At 35.0% G+C, this 22,695-nt stretch overlaps 1 long non-coding RNA gene and 1 pseudogene across 1 annotated transcript in view; both read left to right on the top strand.

Moving 5' to 3' along the window:
* LOC111767608 (uncharacterized) overlaps nt 1-22,695 on the top strand; it is a 160,940-nt gene that overhangs the window by 22,950 nt on the left and 115,295 nt on the right. The gene's annotated exons all lie outside the window — the stretch shown is intronic.
* LOC138920190 (regulator of DNA class I crossover intermediates 1-like) overlaps nt 1-22,695 on the top strand; it is a 72,579-nt pseudogene that overhangs the window by 22,577 nt on the left and 27,307 nt on the right.

The following is a 22,695-nucleotide window of genomic DNA, read 5'->3' on the forward strand; positions in this document are numbered from 1 at the left end:
ATGTTATTCAATTCCAAAGATATTTTTCATATACTTTAATGTGTCATCATCTGCTTTTCCATAACCTTCGTCTTTTTTGTTTTGGTGATACAAACTTTATTTAGCACTTCATGAAGTGAACAGTCTTCTTTCAGAGAACTGCTGCCCGTTCCCTTCATCTTGAAACAAGCTCTTCCCTTGCTTCCTTTGACACATTCTTAAGATTTTATTTGTCTCCCTGGCTGCTCCTTTTAAATGTCTATTTTCAATTTAAAATTTGATTGTCTTCTGGGAGTTTTCTATTTATCTTCTGATTATTTTTTACTTGTCTCTACCAAATGAGACTTGTTAAAAAAAGTTGAGCCTAACAACAAAAAATCAAACAACCCAGTCAAAAGATGGGCCGAGGACATGAACAGACATTTCTCCAAAGAAGATATACGGATGGCCAATAGACATGAAAAGATGCTCATCATCACTCATCATCAGGGAAATGGAAATCAAAACTACACTAAGATATCACCTTACACCTGTCAGAATGGCAAAAATAACCAAAACAAAAAGTGACAAATGTTGGAGAGTTTGTGGAGAAAAAGGAACCCTCATACACTGTTGGAGGGAATGCAAACTGGTGCAGCCACTATGGAAACCAGTATGGAGATTCTTCAAAAAATTAAAAATAGAAATACCTTATGAACCAGCCATCCCACTACTGGGTATCTATCCAAAGAGCTTGAAGTCAGCAATTCCAAAAGTCCCATGCACCCCTATGTTCATCACAGCATTATTTACAATAGCCAATATGTGGAAGCAACCTAAGTGCCCATCAACTGATGGTTGGATAAAGAAGATATGGTATATATATGTATACACACACACACACACGCGCGCGCGCGTGCGCGCGCGCAATGGAATACTACTCAGCCATAAAGACGGATAAAATCGTCCCATTCACAACAACGTGGATGGACCTTGAGGGTATTATGTGAAGTGAAATAAGCCAGATAGAGAAAGACGAACTCTGTATGACTCCACTGATAGGTGGAAGTTAAACATATAGACAAAGAGAACTGATTGGTGGTTACCAGGGGAAAGGGGGGTGAGGGGAGTGCACAAAGGGTGAAGTGGTGCACCTACAACATGACTAACAATAATGTGCAACTGAAATTTCACAAGGTTGTAAACTATTATAATCTTAATAAAAAGTTAAAATACCACACAAAAAATATTTAGAAATAAACTTGATATCCTATAATATGAAATATGTCACCAAAAGCCATTGGAAGTCATAACTATACATATAACATATTTTAAATATTTTAATAATCTGTCTTTTATACTCATGCTTTAGTACATTTTTTACTAAATAAAGATTTGCTTGTCTTAGATATCCCCATAGGAATTGTATGTGGAGGTCTAACTGTCCTAACAACTTTGATAATGTGCTAAAAAGATTGGAAATGTGTTTTGAATTTATTGTTTATTTGATATCAAATAATAAAATAGTGAAATTGTCTGCAAAAGTTACCCCCCCAAAAAAAGTTGAGCCTAACCTTGTCAGGTAAATTAGTTACATACCTTTGTTCTCTCTAGGAAAAGAAAGATTAGAGGTTATCATGATGGATAGATTATGAGGGTTCAACCTCTTGAGCCGTGTTCCCTGGAGTAAAGGCTTGCTCCCTTCATACACAGTGTTTGTACTGTTCTTCTTCATTCCTGGAACATTATCTTCCCACACTCTGGCTAACTCTGACTCATCCATCTATCTTAGAAGTCATTTTCTAAGAAAGCTTCCCTCTCCTCCTGCCCTCCCTCTGCCAACTCTCCCCACATCTACCTGTAGTTTACATACTCCTGATGCTCAGTTGTAATTGTGTCATTCTCTTTCTGATTATGGTCTTATCCTTCACAGAGTACAGTCCCTTAGGAAATAATATCTTAATTCCAAGACACTGTCAATTATATGATCCAGAGTCATGTTTTTCAAAGGGGAAAAATATTTACATCCTGAAGGTTCTGTCATTTCATTGCTGACCATAGTGTGATCTTTTTAAAGAAGCCCCAATGTGGAGTTGCACATCACTCAAAGAAACACTTTTTTATCTGTGGTTAAGTTTGCATAAAAATGCAGCATTTACTTTTTTGCTTGATAGCTGGCAAGTCTCTTACAGTTCTTATGTTTTTTAGAATCTTAAAAGTCTATTATAATTAATATTCTGAAATATTAATGTGATAAAACCTTAACTTCTTGGAAAAATGATACTTCCTCTTGCATTAAATTTTTTACCATCTTGGACTTTTTTCACTTTTTATATCTCACATTTATAATCACGTTTATGCCATTGTGTTATGAGTTATATAGTGAAGAAGATGTTTTCACAATTTGTTATAGTGTCTAATACATAATAGTTGCTCAATAAACAAATTTTGAACAAATGCCTTTGAACTTCTTAAATTAAGGATGTAATCTGAGAGAAAAAGAATGAAAATAAGAATAATTCTGCTCAATCAGAAATAAATACTGAATGAAAAATGATAATTATTTACAAGTCTGGTTTAAAAGAAAATCTAGGAGTCATGGGGAGATAACAGAATTAAGTTAGCTTTGGCTGCAGATAAGTTCTCACATAGCTTCTTTTTGTTTTTCTCTTCTCATTTCAGTTGACTTTTATTGGCACACAGCTATGCGTATCTTTAGGCTTTTTATATCTGTGGTATAGCATACTTTGCAGAAAAACAAGTTTTTAGCCTATCAGATTTGTTTTATCAGATTTTTAAAAACGTTCCATATTCAGATAATTTTTTTTAATCTTTTGATACCTGGGAATGGCTTTATACAGTTCTGTTTTAAAGGCATTACGCTTAACAAAAGAAAGATTATAAGAAGCTGTAATTTAGAGTCTTTGGGCAAACTACAAGTTATCATGATTCATTTTAATTTACATGTAAACATGTAAAGGAGGTGTCACAGAAATATAAAAAATATCAAGTCAATTATTTAATAGCATTATTGCTTTTTATTATTGATGATTCTGCCTGAAACTATATGGTTGCTAGAATAACTTTTTATTTTTAATTTTTTTAGGAATATTTTGAAAAGAAAAGGTTAAAATCAAAACTGAAATTACGGGGAGTTTTATCCCCTGTCAAAAATTCTGCTGTCAGTTTAGACCTCCTTAACCTGTATATGGTAAATCAGATATCTTGCCAGAAGAAAAGACCTGGTAAGTCAGCCTCTCCAGTAACATTTTGTTTTGAGTCTGATGTGATCATAATGTTTAGTTTTCCAATAATTTTGTAATTTTAGAACTCAAAGGATGTGGAAAGTAATTTTAAAACTTGATAGCCCTCTTAAATTAGAAGCTTTGTTAGTCTCTGCTTAAAATGTTTTATTGTTTAATCCATTTATTTTTTTTTAGGTGGTGTGTTATATAAAATTAATTTTATAAGGTATGGTTAAACTTATAGCGTTGTTTCAATTATTATGTTATTTTGTCTAGGCAGATAGTTACCAAAGTTTGGCTAAAGAGCAGGGAATAAATATCTTTACTGTCTTATCCTATTTGGAGAATTTGTTTGAAAGGAAGAGCTGAACAAGTTTTTGCCTCAGTGATTAGTTTCCTATCTCATAACTTGAATTTCTTAGACATTCTTGGGATGTTAACTATAGTAGTCTAATACTTCAAAATAAAGTTCATTTTGGCCTGCACTTTGATTCTTCAAGTAAATAAAAAGTTTAATCAGAGTATTTTTTTCTCTCTCAAGGAAACTTGTGTCTGATATTTAATTTTTAAAACAAGTGCTAAAATGAGAGCTTAAGAACTGAGTTCATAAAAAAGGGATTGAAATTGATCACAGTATTGTTAGTGTCTCCTCTTTTCCTTTCTGTGCTATTTTTGTTTCTCCACAGATGACAGTTGTCACAAGTAAACGTAGTCACACTTTAGTAGAAGTAAATACATTATTAATAAACTTTAGGAATAAAAGTTTCTGTTGTAAATATATTTGCTATATTTAGTTCTTTTTCTTCATTTGTGTAATAGTGTTATCAGCTGTTGTCACCATGTCTTACATTAGATCCTCGGATCTTATTCATCATTTTGCTGAAAGTTAGTACCCTTTTCCCAACCTTTCCCTATCCCCCAGTCGCCAGATCCTGGCAACCACTTTTCTATTCTCTGTTTCTATGAGCTTGACTTTTTTTTTTTTTAGATTCCACATGTAAGTGATACCATGCAGTATTTGTCTTTCTCAGTCTGGCTTATTTCACTTAGCATAACGCCTTCTAGCTCCGTCCATGTTGTCACACATGGCAGGATTTCATTTTTTCTCATGGCTCAGGAATATTCCATTGTATATATACACACACACATATACACACCACACCATCTTTATCCATTCATCCATTGATGGACGCTGAGGTTGTTTCCATATTTTGGCTCTGTGAATTATGCTGCTGTGAACTTGGGAGTGCAGATATCTCTTTGAGATCTTGTTTTCATTTTATTTGGTTATATACCCAGAAGTGGGATTGCTGAATCATATGATAGTTCTATTTTTAATTTTTTGAGGAACCTCTATATTGTTCTCCATAGAGCTTGCCCCAATTTACATTCCCACCAACCATGCACAAGGGTTCCCTTTTGTCCACATCCTTGCAAACACTTCTTACCTCTTGTCTTTTTTTTTTTACTTTTTGTGAGGAAGATTGGCCCTCAGCTAATATCTGTTGCCAATCTTCTTCTTTTTCTTTCTTTCTCTCCCCAAAGACCCAGTACATAGTTGTACATCCTAGTTGCAGGTCATTCTAGTTTTTCTATGTTGGATGCTGCCACAGCATGGCTAGATGAGCAGTATATAGCTCTGTGCACAGGGTCTGGACTGGCGGACCCTGGGCCACTGAACTGGAGCACACAAGCAAGTAGTCGGCCATGTGGTCAGCCCCCTCTCTTGTCTTTTCGATGATAGTCATTCTAACAGGTGTGAGGTGATATCTCATTGTGGTTTTGAATGCATTCCCCTGAGGATTAGTGATGTTGAACACCTTTTCATGTACCTGTTGCTCAGTTGTATGTCGTCTTTGGAAAAATGTCTGTTCAGAGGGTCCTCTGCTCATTTTTTAATCGATTGTTGTTTTTTGTTATTGAGTTGTATGAGCTCTTTATGTATTTTGAATATTAATCCCTTATCAGACAATATGATTTGCAAGTATTTTCTCCCATTCTTTATATTGCATTTTCATTTTGTTGGTGGTTTCCTTTGCTATACAGAAGCTTTTTGGTTTGATGTAGGACCAGTTGTTTATTTTTGCTTTTATTCCTTTTACTTTTGGTGTCAAATCCAGGAAATCATCATGAAGACTGATGTCACGGAGCTTATTCCTTATGTTTTCTTCTAGGAGTTTTATGGTTTCAGGTCTTGTATTTAAGTCTTTAATCCATTTTGAGTTGACTTTTGTGTATGGTGTAAGATAGGGTTCCAGTTTAATTCTTTTACATGTGGCTGTCCAGTGATGTATTTAACTTTATGTATTTCCTTTCTCCCTCACTCTGTTTTCATTCATACATTGAACGTATGTTTTTTGAGTACTTACCCTAAGTATTGTATTGGATTCTGGAAGTAGAACAGAAAATAACAGGGGCAGGACATGCTGCTGTAGGGGAGGAAGAGAATTCCTCTATCTCTTGTAGGTTCTTCTGGCTGGGCTATGAATTAAATTGACATGAGACAGAATAAAAGGAGAAAATCAAATAAAGCTTTGTAACATGTATACATGGGAAAAATCCAGGAAAACTGGTTAACTCCCAGACTGGCTAAGGTTGTCATCTTAAATACCGTCTTTGGCTAAAGACAAAGGAGCATGTTGGGGGTGGGAGGGAGTGAGTTATGGGAGATTACCAGAAAAGGACAGTAAACAAGAGAAAGGTTATTATGAGGATTTAAGTCCTTGCCTTCTGCCTTGATAGGAGTTTCTGGACATAAGGGCATCCCCCCTCTTCCTGGTACAGAGAGGGAGTTACCTTTACAAATGGAGATTTCCCTTACAAATGTAAATGTGTTTTACAGAGGGTAGCTTCTACTTTTCAGAGCTTCTCGCCTGTCTGCAGTTTCTTAAAAGTAATCAGCCCCAAATAATCCTCATGCCAAAGAGACACATTTTGGGGTGGCCAATTCTGATCCCCCACACTACCAAAAAATAAGGCACCTTGGCATATTGAATATTTTGAGCTGAGGAATTTGAGGAAGCAGCATGTGCAGGAAGGATTTTCATGTGAGAGGTGCCCTCGCTATACCCCGAGAAAAGGAACGTTGTTATCTCCAACAGAGGGAACACTGAGAGGAATCTAATGAACAGACCTTGCTGTTTCCCTCAGTTTACTACACTTAGCTGATACCCCTTTTTGTCCTGTCCCATTTCCCCAGGACTTTCCGCTCTTCATCAAACCTAGCTTAAAAATGCTCAGGTTTAACCACTTTGGGTCTTCATTTCCTTACAAAGTTTTCCACATAAAACTTATATTAAATAAATTTGTATGCTTTTTCTCTTGTTAATCTGTCTTTTGTTACAGGCCCCCAGCTGATAATTTAGAAGGGTAGAGAGAAAAGATTTTTCCTCCTCTACCAAAGCAAGATTTTATTAGTTAGGACTCATGACTGCAAATTATGGAAACTTAAAAAATATATATTTACTTACTTAATGTTGTGGACTGAATGTTTGTGTGCCCCCAAAATTCATATGTTGATGTGATATTAGGAGGTTGGGCCTTTAGGAGGTGATTGGGTCAGGAGAGTGGACCCTGATGAATGGAATTAGTGCCCTTGTAAAAGAGACCCCAGAGAGTTCTCTCACCTCTACCACTGTGTGAGGACACAGGGAGAAGACAGCTGTCTGTGAACCAGGAAGCGAGCCCTCACCAGACAGCGAATCTGCCAGCACTTTGATCTTGGACTGCCCAGCCTCCAAACTGAGAAATAAATTTCTATTTTGTATAGTTCACCCAGTCTATGGTAGTCCGTTATAGCAGCCTGAACGGACTAAGACACTTAACTGAAAGGAAGGGTAGTGGTGCATCTGGGCCTCAGAGACTGCTTGAGTCAGGAAATTGAATACTACCAAGATTCTTTTTCACTTCAGATACTAGTTTTATTCTCTCAGACTGTCTTCATCAATGAAGCTTAAAATGTGACATTAAAAAACTAACATTGACAACTGGAAGCTATGTACCAGGGGGCTTTGGGGAGAAAAAGGAAAAATAAAATCCAAAAAAACCCCACTATGAACTAACATTGCTCATCTCTCCAATTTCACCACCAGGGAAATACTGAGAGCTGCTTCTCTGATTCTGAATTTTTTAATTCCGCTGGAAGGATGTTGCCTTGCTCTGCTGGTGTCAGGTCTCAGCACTGGAACAATTACTTATAACCAGAGGGGTGTAATGCCATTATTGAGTGGCAGGTGGTTGCCACTAAACCAATTATTTTTTCCAGGGAAGCAGGGTTATATAAGAAGATAGAAGCTCTCCACTACAACTCTGTAGTTTGTGCATGTGTAAAAAGCATTTCCTGGAAAAGGATCATAATTAAAAGTACTAAGCGGTCAAAATAGTTATATCGTCTATAAGGAGAGACAAGGCTGCTGCATCTAAAGTTTAAAAATCTAGTGAGGGAGATAGAGTTAATCAAGTACAGTAAACTATGGTAAGTGCTATAATAGAGAACATATGTAGTGCTGTGGGAATGTGTAATATAGCAACTGATACAGTCTAGGGGTTAGGGAAGTTTTGAAGGAATCAAAAAATAAAGCAAAATTTGTAGGGCCCCTTTCATGAGGAGAATGTAAGATGATGAAGAAAAAGATGATTTGAATTATCTGTGATAGTTGCTAGTACTGTAATGTCTTCTATCATGTATAGAATATAGGTGGTTTTAGTAAATATCTAAGATGTACATTTACTTAATGACCATGGTATATCAACCAATGCTTTTAAAAGATTTTATTATTCATTCTTAATTTTTAATTGCAACTTTTTCATTATAGAAACTGTGAGAAAACCGATCCATGTGAATATGAATAGAGACATAAAAATGCCCCTGAGAAAACATGATTTAGAACTTCCAATGTCACCTCATCTTGTCCCGTCTGACCTCTGCATTGATGATACGGAAAACAAGTAGGTTTTAGCTAGGTTGTATATTATTAGGTATTTGAAAGAGTCATTATCAACTCTGTTTTATTCATTGGAAAATGGATAAAGGGATTATCCTAGCTCCAGTTTTTGTTTGTTTGACTGTTAGCAGTATTATTAAACTATTAAGACCTTTGTCAATGAACTAATATCCATGCTAAGTGTTTTTTAGATGCATAGTTTGACTTTCCTTATCATAAAAATCTCTCTCTAGTAATAATATAATTTTTATAAAACACAGTAATATTATAACCCTGGAATGATTTACTTAAGAGTTCCATATGTTTTCATATTTGTATAGAACAGTATGAATTTTAAATATTTATAAAAGATAATCAATTTTATTGCCACCTATGTGTTTAACTGTTACATTTTCTTTTCATTAGTTTACACTATCAAAGACAAGGCAGCAAGGAAGAACTTGGCCCAGTTAAGGTGAGAGTTAAACAAAAAATTTTTTAAGTTATTTTAACAATTGTGACATGCCACTGTTACCCAACCAGGTTCATTTTTGCCCGCCGCCCAGAAAGCCAAACACTGAGATGACGAGATAGCAGCAGAGAGAGGGTTTACTCACAAGGTAGCCATGTGAGGAAGCGAGCTCATGAGCCTGAAATTTGCTTCCCCGAAAAGAGAGACTCAGGGATATATATGGGCCGGGGTCAACGTGGTCTGAAATGTGGAGAGAGGTGATTGGAGGTGAGGAGAGGTGAGGTAATGATTATCTGCACAAGCGTAGTCAGCTTGATGCCTCTTCATAGGACCCATGTTCACAAAATGGCGACATCAGCATGATCTGAGGGGAGAGTTTTTAGCCTCTTCAAGTCACCTGTCGGACATCTCCGTGGGCCCAGTTGATGAGTTGGTGGTCTCAACTGGCCTGAAGTGGACAAGGAGTTCCAATTCCTGAAAAACAGCTCACACACGCATTACCATGGTGATGCAGGCACCAGGAAGATGTTACCTATAGGAGCCTAGCGGGAGTCAGCATATTGCCTAAACAGCACAATTAACAATGAGTGGGTTAAACAGCTAAAAGCTATAATCAGTAATTGCAAAAGGGAAGAAAACTTTAATTCCTAGCTACTTAATCATCAGTGGCTCACTTTCTGCCAATTTCACCATCAAGTGATATAAATTTTTTGAGAATCAGAGAAAATTAGTTATCCTTTAAAAAAATTTTTAGTCTTTAAAATTGTTCTTTTAGAAGTTTTTAATGTAAGAAACCTATACCTTAAGAATATTTTAACGATTGCTTATGAGAAACCCTTTGGAGTTCTGGTAATGTAGACTAGGCCTTTGTGTGCAAAGCATTTGATTCTGCCTGTCACTGAAGAGCTGCAAAGGATAATTCATTTGGGGAGTTCTCCTTTGGGTTCATGTGATCGTTGAGCGATTCATGTTTTCAAACGTGGTGACCCGACTGTTTTATTTTATATCAAATTGTGATTTTCAATATTCATGTTGATCCCAAGATTATTTTTCTTTCAAAGTATATTTCAAATAATTATTTTTTAGCAAATAAGACTTTAATCAATTAGAAAACACATAGATTGTGATTAAAGCTTGAAATGTGAAAGTCCAATGCCATATTATTAATTATTCTTTCCTTTGAATAGCCAAAGTTAAGCTACGTCAGAAAGATAATGGCAGTGATACTAAAATCTCTTGGAAATCTTTCACCTGAATTGTAGATAAATGAAACTTAGATTTCCTGTCATTAGGAGATGACATGCAGGTATGGAGCTTGAGGGTAGAGGGGACCATCGGTGAGAAAGGCAGATGGAAAGGAGCTCAAGTATAATCTTAGTTGATAACCTCTCTTGTCTTAGTAAGGACTGTCAGTTACTGATGACTTGCCTTTACTTGGGACTTTTTCTCTAACTCGTGACCTTTTTCACTTTTATTTTAACTTTCCTTGTCTCTAGTTTATATATTTTGGCAAATCACATGATTGTATCTTCTTTCCTATAGTCCTCACAAGTCATGGACTCATATACAATGTTCGAACCTCAATTGAGCAGAATAGAAAACTGCAGCTTCACACCACCATCTTTGTCAGCAGAATTAGCTTCTAACAGAGATATTACAAGACAAAATTTTATTCCCAGAATAGTGCCTAGTCCTCAGAAAGTTGCATATGAAAAAAAAGCAGAATGAACAGGTACCTTTCTTTTTTTAAATACAAGTCTTTATTGAGTTAGATAGGTTACAATCTTGTGAAATTTCATTTGTACATTATTGTTTGTCAGTTGTGTTGTAGGTGCACCCCTTCACCCTTTGTGCCCAACCCCCACCCCATCTTTCCCCTGGTAGCCACTAATCTGTTGTCTTTGTCTACATTTTTAAATTCCTCATATGAGAGGAGTCATACAGAAATTGTCCTCCTCTATCTGGCTTATTTCACTTAACATAATTCCCTCAAGGTCCATCCATGTTGTTGCAAATGGGACGATTTTGTTCTTTTCTATGGCTGAGTAGTATTCTATTGTATATATATACCACATCTTCTTTATCCAGTCATCTGTTGATGGGCACTTAGGTTGCTTCCACATCTTGGCTATTGTAAATAACGCTGCAGTGGACACTGGGGTGCATGGGACTTTTGGAATTGCTGACTTCAAGCTCTTTGGATAGATACCCAGTAGTGGGATGGCTGAGTCATAAGGTGTTTCTATTTTTAATTTTTTGAGGAATATCCGTACTGTTTTCCATAGTGGCTGCACCAGTTTGCATTCCCACCAGCAGTGTATGAGGGTTCCTTTTTCTCCACAACCTCTCCAACATTTGTTACTATTTGTTTTAGTTATTTGTGTCATTCTAATGGGTGTAAGGTGATAGCTTAGTGTAGTTTTGATTTGCATTTCCCTGATGATCAGCGATGAGGAACTTCTTTTCATGTGTCTATTTGGCCATCCGTATTTCTTCTTTGGAGAAATGTCTGTTCATGTCTCCTGCCCATTTTTTGATCGGGTTGTTTGATTTTTTTTGTTGTTGAGTTGTGTGAGTTCTTTATATATTATGGATATTAAGCCTTTGTCAGATATATGACTTGCAAATATTTTTTCCCAGTTAGTGGGTTGGTTGTTTGTGAACAGGTCCCTTTCAATCACTAGTTCTTAGCATTTTATTTTTTGTGATATGCTCTTTTTTTCTTTTTATGGATTGAAAAAATATTAGTTGTGGGTTGCTATAGATATAGCCAAATTAGGAGAGAAATTAAGTATAATAATTCTTCTTAGGTCAAAAACTTAATTCTCTGGGCTGTAGAAGATTATGAATCCCAAAACTGGAATGTTCTTTAAAAGTCTTTGAAATCATCATCTTTTTATAAAATTATTGATAGTAAAATTGACCATAGTTCAATGTGTTATGTAATACTTGATTGTAATCACAGTAAAGGAGTAGTTGGTGATGTCATGATGGCCCAGTATACATGATATGGAAAGGATCCTGTGAATAGCAGTACATAATCTCAGTGATGTCATAGTAATCTGTTAAAGTATAAGTTGTGATGGCTTGATTCTTTCTATGACTTGAAAGATAGCTGGTTATATGCACTTCCATCCAAGACTATACACATATATGTATATAGATAGAGATATTTCGTGCTAAAATGTTCAATCGTTGTAGTCTCTATAGTTAAAATTATAAAAACATCCAAATTTTTGAAGTTTGAAATATATATGCCATAGAACATACCAAGAAATGATCTTTTACTAAGTTTACATAGAGTTAAAAAATATAAAATTATTAAAGGTTACTATACTAATATATAATGGTAGTGAGTAAAATGGTTATGTAAACGCTCTATCTTGTTAACAAGGTTAACAAGAATATTTAGTTTTGAATCTCTCCCATTTTTAGCATGAGGTGGTTTTATGTCATATTTGTGTACTATTTCTCAATTAATTTATAATTAGCAAATTTATAATAATTTATAAATTGTAGTTATATATTACAGTATTACAGTTATATACAATATGTAATGATATTCAATTTTATTGAAGTATGTTTTCTGCTTTTCAGAGAAGGGAAAATGAAGTATTGTGCTAGGCTTATTAATTTAAGGACCCAATAATTTTTTGTTGTTGCTTTGGTGAGGAAGATTGGCCCTGAGCCAACATCTGTTGCCAGTCTTCCTCTTTTTGTTTGAGGAATATTGTTGCTGAGCTAACACCTGTGGCCCTCTTCCTCCATTTTGTATATGGGTTGCTGCCACAGCATGGTTTGTTGAGTGGTATGTAGGTCTGTGCCCAGGATCTGAACCAGTGAACCCTGGGCCGCCGAAGCATAGTGTGGGAACTTAACCACTATGCCACTGGGCTGGCCCCCCAATAATTTTCGAGTGATGCAATGAAAAACATTCAGTTACCCATTCCATTTGTATTTTACAAGACTAAAACTTGCATCCTACATCAGCTTTAACTCATCCTTGCTTTGTTAAATAGTTTATAGGATAGAGAATGAGACCCTGTGTAATCTATACTTGAATAATCTTCTACTTAGAGACTGCAGGTTAGTGATTATCTCCAAAGGGGTAAATAATGTTGTACTTCATATGGCAGAAGAGAGAAAAGAGAAGCTAACGTCCCTGGTAAGGTGTGGTGTCACATTGTGAAGTATTAGGGAATTTATTTATTTGGATATATATTTGGAGAGATTTCAGGAAAATTAAAATGAGACTATAAATTACATAAGAAAATGAGTTGAAAAACAGGTTAGAATAAAAAGTGGTCTGGGGCTTACTAGTCCCTGGAGAAGTAGATTGAGCCAATATATAATATTCTCTTCTGTTTTGATTTGTTTGTGTGTTTCTCGCTTCAAGGGATGACATTGTCCCTGCACCATTGACACTGTCTCTCTGAGGCTGAGATGAGATGTGTTATCAGACTTTATTTTCAGCTTTTGTTGATTTTAGACGTTTTTTTTAAAAAAAGACTTTTAGTATCTCTTTTTGCCTGCACGTCTTTTTTTTTTCTGACTCTGTCTGTCATTGCTTGTCTTTGGACGTCTCGTTTCTGTGTTTCATGGCTTATACATAAAATATACTACAGATATGAATTATTATTGCTGGATAGATTAGTGTTGGGCCATTATAATATCTTTATATGGTACCTTCCTCATTAACAAATGGGTTATCACATCTGATTTTCACAAGAGTCTGTCCATACTTTCCCCGTTTTGCACTCAGTGGTAGCGATATTCAGAAAGATTAAAGTAGCAGAGGCTGGCCCTGTGGCCGAGTGGTTAAGTTCACGCGCTCCACTACGGTGGCCCAGGGTTTTGCCGGTTCGAATCCTGGACGTGGACATGGCACAGCTCGTCAGGCCATGCTAAGTCGGTGTCCCACATGACACAACTAGAAGGACCCACAACTAAAAATACACAACTATGTACCGGGAGGTTTTGGAGAGAAAGAAGAAAGATAAAATCTTTTTTTAAACAAAAGATTAAAGTAGCAGTCTAAAATTACTTAGTAAATGGAGGAACTGAGATAAGTACAGTTGTTTCCTTGGGAGAAATCATTATTTTCTGTCAGCGATATTTAACTTTTATTTACTCAAGATCTTGGTGTTCCGGGTCTTTTTTTTTTTAATCTTTTTTTACCTCTGAGAAAATGGTTAGCTCACCATAGATCAACCCTGTTATTTTAGCAGTCATTCAAATACTGACACTGCTTTCATTATTAGAACAGTATTTATTTTGTTTTCAATAAGGACACTCTTTCTTTTAGACTAAAAAATACATTTTTAAACTATAGATGTCTACTTAAATGAGGTTTTACGGTAAATTATTTAAATTGTATATATGTACATTTACCCTTTTGGCAGGTTCTTCCTTTTTTTTTTTTCAGCTCAGTAATGTTAATTATTTTAATTCCGTGATTTCCGAATTAAACAAAAATCAAGATGCTTTCAGTCCATCATATAAAACAGCACAATTTGGAACATTATTTGAAAGATTAAACAGGTAAGCAAAGATGTTGAAGGAAATAAAGAACCTGTAGCATGCTTTCTTTGAGTTATTAATTTGATTTTACTGGACAGAAGTATTTTTAGTTAGAAACATAAACAGACCTAAGTAAAACTTCTAAGGAAAAAAAACCACTGTAAGTAAAATGTAGCATTTAATTAAAGTAGTTATAAGTAACGATTTTCTGATGTACATATCTACCTTTCATTTATTTATTTTAAAAAAAATTTTGGGCCAAGGTGCTTTCCATCTGTTTTATAATCCCTGTTTTATGAATTACTACTTTCTTTTTCTTTATCATAAACATAATAATATTTTTTTCATATTTATGGTAGTTGATCAGTGCCCCATTTTTATTTTCTAGGTGTCTGTATTTAAACTCTGGTTTGTTGTTTTAAAAGACATTAAACTTGTAAAACCAGTTTGAATCACTCTTGGTAATCATAATGAGAAACTTTGACTCTGTAATTCTGTCTCAGTCTTCCTCATTTTAGTAAATGGCACCACTATTCACTTAGTTGCTTAAGCTAAAAAAAAGTTGTACCTGATTCCTTCCTTTCCTTCAACTCCCAATATCCGTTTCACAAAGTATTGTCAATTCTGTATTCTAATAAACTTTAAAGTTATCTACTCATGTCTCCATCTCTACAGGTTCCATTTCAGTCTAAGCCACCACTGCCTCTTGCCTAGAATTGTAATAGCCATATAACAGTTCTTTTTGTTTCCTCTTTGTCCTTAGGTCTATTTTTTTTCACACTTTATTAATGTATAATCAACATACCATAAACTGAACTTATCTAAAATGTGCACTTTGGTAAGTTGTGACATATGTCAAAAGTAATGACCATTCATCATCCCCAGTAGTTTCTTTGGGCACCTTTGTAATCCCTTCCTCTGGCTACTTTACATCCCTTACTCCCATCCCAAGGCAACTGCTGATCTGCTTTCTATCACTGTTGATTAGTTTGTATTTTCTAGAATTTTATATAAATTGCATTAATACAGTATGTTTTCCTTGTTTTGGTCTAGCTTCTTTGACCTAGCATAATTTGAGATTCATCTATGTCGTTGGTTGTGTATATCAATGGTTCATTCCTTTTTATTGCTGAGTAGTATTCCATTGTATGGCCATAGCACAGTTTATTCATCTGTTGATGACCATTTGGCTTTTTTCTCCAAGTTTTGGCTATTCCAAATAAAGCTGCTATGAAAGTTCATATAGAAGTCTTTGTTTAGACATATGCTTTCATTTCTCTTGGGGAAATATCTACGAGTGGAATGGCTGGGTCATATGGTAGGTATATGATTAAATTTTTAAGAAACTGACAAACTGTTTTCTAAAGTGATTTGTACCATTTTACATCGCATCAGCAGTGTATGAGAGTTCCAGTTGCAGCATACCTTTGACAACACTTGGTAAAGTCAGTCTTTTAAATATATCTGCCATTCTAATCAATATGTAATAGTATCTTACTTTGGTTTTAATTTTGCATTTCCCTAATGACTAATGATGTTGGCATCTTTTCATGTGCTTATCAGCCATTTGTGTATCTTTGGTGAAATGCTTACCTTTTTCCTTTCCTTAGTGGTAGTCTTTTTGAAGTAAAAAAGGTTTTAATTTTGATGAGATACAGTTTATTAATTTTTTCATTTAGAAATTGTTTGTGTGTTGTCATAGCTAACAAGTCTTTGACTAAGCCAGGGCCATGAAGATTTTTTCCTATGTTTTTTTCTGTCTTGTAGTTTTAGATCTTACATTTAGGTCTATGATCTGTTTTGAGTTAACTCTTATGTATTGTGTGAGGTAAGGGTCTAAATTCACCATTTGCATTTGTGGAAAGGAAAGAATATCTTTTCCCCACTGAATTGCTTTGGTACCTTTGTTGAAAATCGATTGACCAAAAATGTAAGTTGTTTTTCTTTTCCCCCAGGAATCTCAGTTCTGTTCCATCGGTTAATTATGTCTATCTTTATGTCAGTGCCACACTGTCCTGATTGCTATAGCTTTACTGTATGTTTTGAAATTGAGAACTGTATTAGTCTTCCAGTTTATTGTTCTTTTTTGAAAATGTTTTGGCTTTTCTTAGTCCTTTGCATTTCCATGTAAATTTTAGCATCAACCTGTCAGTTTCTGGAGATAAAAAAAGCCTACTTGGATTTTGATAGGGATTGTATTGAATCTGTAGATCAATTTGGGGAAAATTGCCATCTTAACAATAGTGATTTTTCCAATCCATGAACATGAAATGTTTCTCCTATTCATTTTTTTTTTGAATGTCGTAACAGCTTTATTCATAGTGGTCCCAAATTTGAACTAACCGAGATGTCCATTAATAATAGAATATTATGGGGCTGGCCTGGTGGCATAGTGGTTAAGTTTGCATGCTCCACTTCGGTGGCCTAGGGTTTGCAAGTTTGGATCCCAGGTGCAGACCTAGCACCACTTGTCAAGCCGCACTGTGGTGGCATCCCACATAAAATAGAGGAAGATTGACATAGAGGTTAGCTCAGTGACAATCTTCCTCAAGCAAAAAGAGGAAGATAGGCAACAGATGTTAGCTCAGGGCCAGTCTCCCTCACACACACACAAAAGAATAGAATATTATATAATATTCATGCAGTGAAATAATACACAGAAATGAAAAAAAATAAACTGCTGATACATGCAGTAACAAGCATCTCCATGGAAGAATCTCAACACAAAAAGAGGACCATTGTGTAATTCCATTTATGTGGAGTTCAGAACCTGGCTGAATTAATGAATGGTGATAGCACTCAGAATGGTGGTTACTGTTGGGAGGTGTGGACTTGGAGGGGCATGAGAGAACCTTCCAGTGTGTTTGAAGAGTTTTATTTTTCCAGATTTATTGAGATATAATTGACAAATAAAAATTGTATATATTTAAGATGTTCAAGATGATGATTTCCTATACATATACATTGTGAAATGATTACCACAGTCAAGCTAATTAACACATTCATCACCTCAAATAGTTACCATTTTTGGGTATGTGATCAGACCACTTAAGATCTGCTCTATTAACAAATATGCAATTTACAAGTATACAATATAGTATTATTAACTATAGTCATCATCTTGTACATTAGATCCCCAGAACTTACTCATCTTATAACTGGAAGTTTGTACCCTTTGACTAATATCTCATTTGCCCTACTCGCCAGCATCTGGCAACCACCATTCTATTCTCTGCTTCGAGTGTGACGTTTTAGATTCCATGTATGGGTGAAATCATATAGTGTTTGTCTTTCTGTGTCTGACTTATTTCACTTAGCATAATGTTCTCCCTCTTCATCTATGTTGTCACAAATGGCAAGATTTCCTTTTTTATGGCTGAACCATATTACATTGTGTTTGATCTTCTTTAATTTCTCTGAGTAATGGATTTTTTTTTTTAAAGATTGGTACCTGAGCTAACAACTGTTGCCAATCCTTTTTTTTTTGTCCTGCTTTTTCTCCGCAAATCCCCCCAGTACACAGCTATATATTCTAGTTGTGGGTCCTTCTACTTGTAGCATGTGGGATACTGCCTCAATGTGGCCTGATGAGTGGTGCCATGTCCGCGTCCAGGATCCGAACCGGCAAAACCTTGGGCCGCTGAAGTGGAGCGTGTGAACTTAACCACTTGGCCACTGGGCTGGCCCCTCAGTGATGTATTGTAGTTTTCAATATATAAGCAGTGTGCTGCTTTTGTTAAATTTATTTCTAAGTATCTTATTCTTTTTATGCTGTTGTGAATGGAGTTATTTTCTTAATTTCATTTTTGGATTGTTCATTGCTAGTGTATAGAAATACAATTAATTTTTGTATATTGATCTTGTATCCTTCAACTTTGCTGAGATCATTATTAGTTCTAGTAGTATTTTTGTGGATTCTTTAGGAGTTTCACCATACTGGATTATGTTGTCTATAAATAAAGGTGTTTTTATCTCTCCTTTTTCAATCTGGTTGCCTTTTACTTGTTTTTCTTGCCTGAGTGACTACAACCTCTAGTACAGTGTTGAATAGCAGTGACAAGAGTGGACATGCTTGCATTTTTCCCACTCTTAGGGAAAAAGCATTTAGCCTTCACTATTAAGTATGATATTAGCTGTAGGTTTTTTTGTAGGTGCCCTTTATCAGGTTGAGGAAAGTCCCTTCTATTCCTAGTTCATTGAACGTTTTTATCATGGATTTTGTCAAATGCTCTTTCTGTGTCCCTTGAGATTATCATCTAGTTTTTTCCTTTATTCTATTAACATGTAATATATTACCGTCTTTTGAAGTATTAAACTACCTTGCACTCCTGGGTTAAAAGCTGCTTGGTCATTATATATAAACCTCTTCATGTAATGCTGGATTTGGTTTGCTAATATTTTGTTTATGATTTTTGCCTCCATATTCATTAGGAAAATTGGTCTGAATTTTTCTTTTCTTCTTATGTTTTTTGTCTGGCTTTCATATCAGGATAATACTGGCCTCATATAATAAAGTGTAAAGAGTTTGCTCTATTTAATAGAAGAATTTGTGGATTCTTTAGATGTTTTTGCATCAGGGCTATTCTTAGTGGGAAGGCTTTTTACTAATTTTTTTTACTTGTGTAAAGATCTATTCAGATTTTCTAATTTCTTCTTGAATCAGTTGTAGTAATATGTGTTTTTCTAGGAATTAATCCGCTTCATCTAAGTTGTATGATTTGTTAGCATAAGGTGATTTATAGTATTCCCTTGAAATCCTTTCAGTTTCTGTCAGGTTGGTGTTGATGTCCCTTTTTGAGTTCTACATCTGTGTCTTTTCTCCTTTTTTTCTTGGTCAGTGTAGCTGAAGATTTGCTAATTTTATTGGTCTTTTTAAAGAACTAAGTTTAGGGTTTTATCAATTTTCTCTATTTTTCTGTTTTTCATTCCATTGATCTCTGCCCTAATGTTTATGATTTCCTTTTTCTGCTTGCTTTTGGCTTAGTTTGCCTGTCTTTTTTTAGTTTCTTAAAGTGCAAGCTTAACTTACTGATTTGATATATTTCTTCTCTCCTAATACAGGCATTAAAAGGTATAAATTTCCCTCTAAGCAGTGCTTAGAGGCCAACCAATGATTAGTTGGAGGTTGTGTTTAAGTACCTTCAGCTAACAAGGCTTCCTCCCTTGCACAAGACCTTACACTCAGCCAGGGATGAGTAGATACCTGTAGCTCTTTCTGGTCTCTCCTGAGTCTGCACTCAGCCTTACACATGTATGCAACCTTCCAGACCACCAGGAGGGTCTGGGAGTTTATCAAAGCCTCTTGTACCTTTTTGTTTTCTGGATCTCTCTATGAAATTTCTGGATGGTTTTTGCTTGCTCCAAATATCTCAGCCTCAGGCAGCTGCAATTTTGGGCTTCTTTGATAGTTTGCCACCAAGACCATGATTATTTTTGACAAATTCCCTGGGCATGAGTCTCCCACCTTCCCGACCCTCTCCAGACAAGCTCAGCCTTGGTAGGCTACCAGCCATGGAGTTGGGGGTGGAGGGATGGTGGCAGCCTAAGGCTAAAACTCCACAGGCTCCCACTGGTTCTACTAAGGTTGAGTAGTTTTTCTTGAAGTACTGCTTCACAGTTTATTGGATGCCATTGGTCACTCCCCATATTTGAGATGATTTTTTTGGTGAGTGTTATCTGGTTCTGTTACTGCTTTTAGGGCACAAGATTTGCCAGGTTTCTCAGTCTCTCATTCCAGAAGTCTGGCCCCACAATTGATTAATTTTGAATGTTAAACCAACCTTGTATTCCTGAGATAAACCCTGCTTGGTCACAATGTGCTAACCTTGTTATGCATTCATTGGATTTGATTTGCCAAAATTTTGTTAGGGATTTTTACATTAGTCTTCATGAGGGAGATTACTTTCTAGTAATATCTTGTAATATCTTAGTCTGGTTTTGATATCAGCCTAATGTTGGTGTCATGGAATGAGTTGAGAAGTATTCCCTCCTGTGTAATTTTCTGAAAGAGTTTGTGTAGGATTGGTACATTTCTTCCTTAAATGTCTGGTAGAGTTCATTAGTGAAGTCAGTTGGTATGAAGTTCTTTTTGTGAGAAGGTTTTTTTTTTTTTTACTATAATTTCCATTTTTTACTAGATAGAAGGCTAGTTGGATTATTATTTTTTTAGTGAGCTTTGGTAGTTTGTGTCATACAAAAAATGTATCGATTTTATCTATGTTGTAAAATTTATTGACTTAAAGTTATTCATAATATCTCCTTATTATGCGTATGAAATCTTTAACTTCTGTAGTGATGTCTTTTCTCCCATTACTAATATGGGTAAGTTGTTTCTTCTCCCCTTTTTCCCAGTGATTATTCTGATTAGAGACTTGCCAATTTTATTTATTTTCTCACAGAATCATCTTTCAGTGTCACGTATTTCTTTTGTTTTTTTTTCATTGAATTCTGCTCTTATCTTTATTTCCTTTTGTCTGTTTACTTTGGATTTAATTTACTCCTTTTTTCCTGATTTCTTAAGGTGAAAGCTGAGGTCATTGACTTGAGACTATTTTTCTTTTCTAATGCACGTGTTTAGTGCTGTAAATTTTCCATAACTGCTGCTTTGCTGCATCCTACAAATTTTGATATGTTTTGTTTTATTTTCATTCAGTTAAAAAACTTTCTAGTTTTCCTTTTGATTTCTTCTTCACTCCATGAGATATTTAGAAATTTGTTATTTGGTTCCTAAAGACTTTTCTGTTATCTTTCTAAATTAATTCCATTGTGGACAGGGAACATCCTTTGTGTGATTTGAATCCTTTCAAATTTATTGAGACTTGTATTATGGTTATGAATATAGTTTACATTTAGTGCAACAATTGATATATGATTGGATTTGTCTGTTCTCTTGCTATTTATTTTTTATTTCTCCCATATAATCTTTGTTCCCTTTCCCTCTTTTCTGCCTTTATTTGATTTTAGTCTTTTTTATGACTTACTTTATCCTTTTGTTGGCTTGTTATCTATAACTCTGTTTTGTTTTTCAGTGGTTTCTTTAGAATTTATTGTATATATTTTAATTTATGACAGACTATATTCTAGTTGTGTTATACTACTTCAAGTATTGTGTAAGAACCCTGTAATGGTATGCTTCCGTTTCTCCCCTCTGGCCTTTGTGGTGTTGTATTCATACATTCACTTATATAAATGTTATAAATCCAAAAATATATTATTGTTCTTTTTGCTTTAAAGAGAGTTAAAAATTAAGAAAATATGTTTTTTATACTTAAGCACAAATTTATCATTTTTGGTGGTCTTTGTTATTTTGTGTAGATCTAGATTTCTGTGTGGTGATATTTTCCTTGAAAGACTTTTGTTAACATTTCTTATAGTGTGGGGCTGCTAGTAATTAATTCTTTCAGCTTCTGTGTATTTGTAAGTTTTTATTCTTTTCTTTTTGAAAGGTATCTTTTGCATTGTTTCCTACTAGAAGTTGCTGTCATTCTTATCTTAATATCTATGTATCTAATATATAATTTTTCTCTGTTTCTAAGATTTTTCTATCATAGATTCTCCATGGTGGATTTTCTATCATAGATTTCTATCCATTGATTAGGATGTTCCTTTTCTTTTTATTTCTTGTCTTTGAGCTGCATTGAGCATCTTGGATCTGTGAACTTAGTTTTTATCGAATGTGGAAAATTCAGCCATTGATTTTTTGGATATTTTTTATTCCTCTCCTGTCTTCTTTGGGGACCTTAATAACATGTAAGTTAGTCCATTTGAAGTTGTGTCACAGTTTATTGATGCTCTGTTTATTTATTTTCATCTTTTTTTCTCTCATTGTTTCATTTTATATAGATTATATTGCTTTTTCTTCAGATTCTCTAGTTGTATCTTCTTTGGTGTCTAATCTCTGTGTAAATCTATTCAGTATATTTTTTATCTCTAGAAGTTTGTTTTGACTCTTCTTTATATCTTCCATGTTTCTATTCAACATCCTCAGTCTTTCATCTATCTTTTTGGATGTAGGGAATATAGTTCTGATAACTCTTTTAATGTCCTTGTCTACGAATTCTATCATTTGTGTCATTTCTTGGTCTATTTCTAATAATTGATTTTTCTCTTCATTATGGGTTGTAACTTTCTACTTTTTTGCATTCCTGATAATTTTTTTTTAGATTGTATACATTATGAATTTCATCTTTTTGGTCTGGAAATTTTTGTATTCCTATAAATTTTCCTAAGGTTTTTCTGGGATTTTAGTTGCTTGGAAATAGTATGATCTTATTAAGGCTTGCTTTAAACTTTGTTAAACAGGACCAGATACACCTTCACTCTGTGGCTAATTTTGCCCCCTGCTAAGGCAATATCCTTCTTGTATTCTTAGATTTCCTTTGAATTAAGAGGTTTTCCACTCTAACTGGTGGAAACACAAAGTTTTCCCATTTCTGTTTGAGTTCCTGGAATTGTTCAATCTTCTCATCTTGGGTGTTGCTTTTCCCAGCCTTGGGTAATTACTTCATACGCATGTGCTGATCAGTACTTAGCTGAAGATTTGAGAACTTTCTGTAGATCTCTGGAGCCCTCTCTCTTT

Source organism: Equus caballus, chromosome 22, assembly GCF_041296265.1.
Source record: "Equus caballus isolate H_3958 breed thoroughbred chromosome 22, TB-T2T, whole genome shotgun sequence".
NCBI lineage: Eukaryota > Metazoa > Chordata > Mammalia > Perissodactyla > Equidae > Equus > Equus caballus.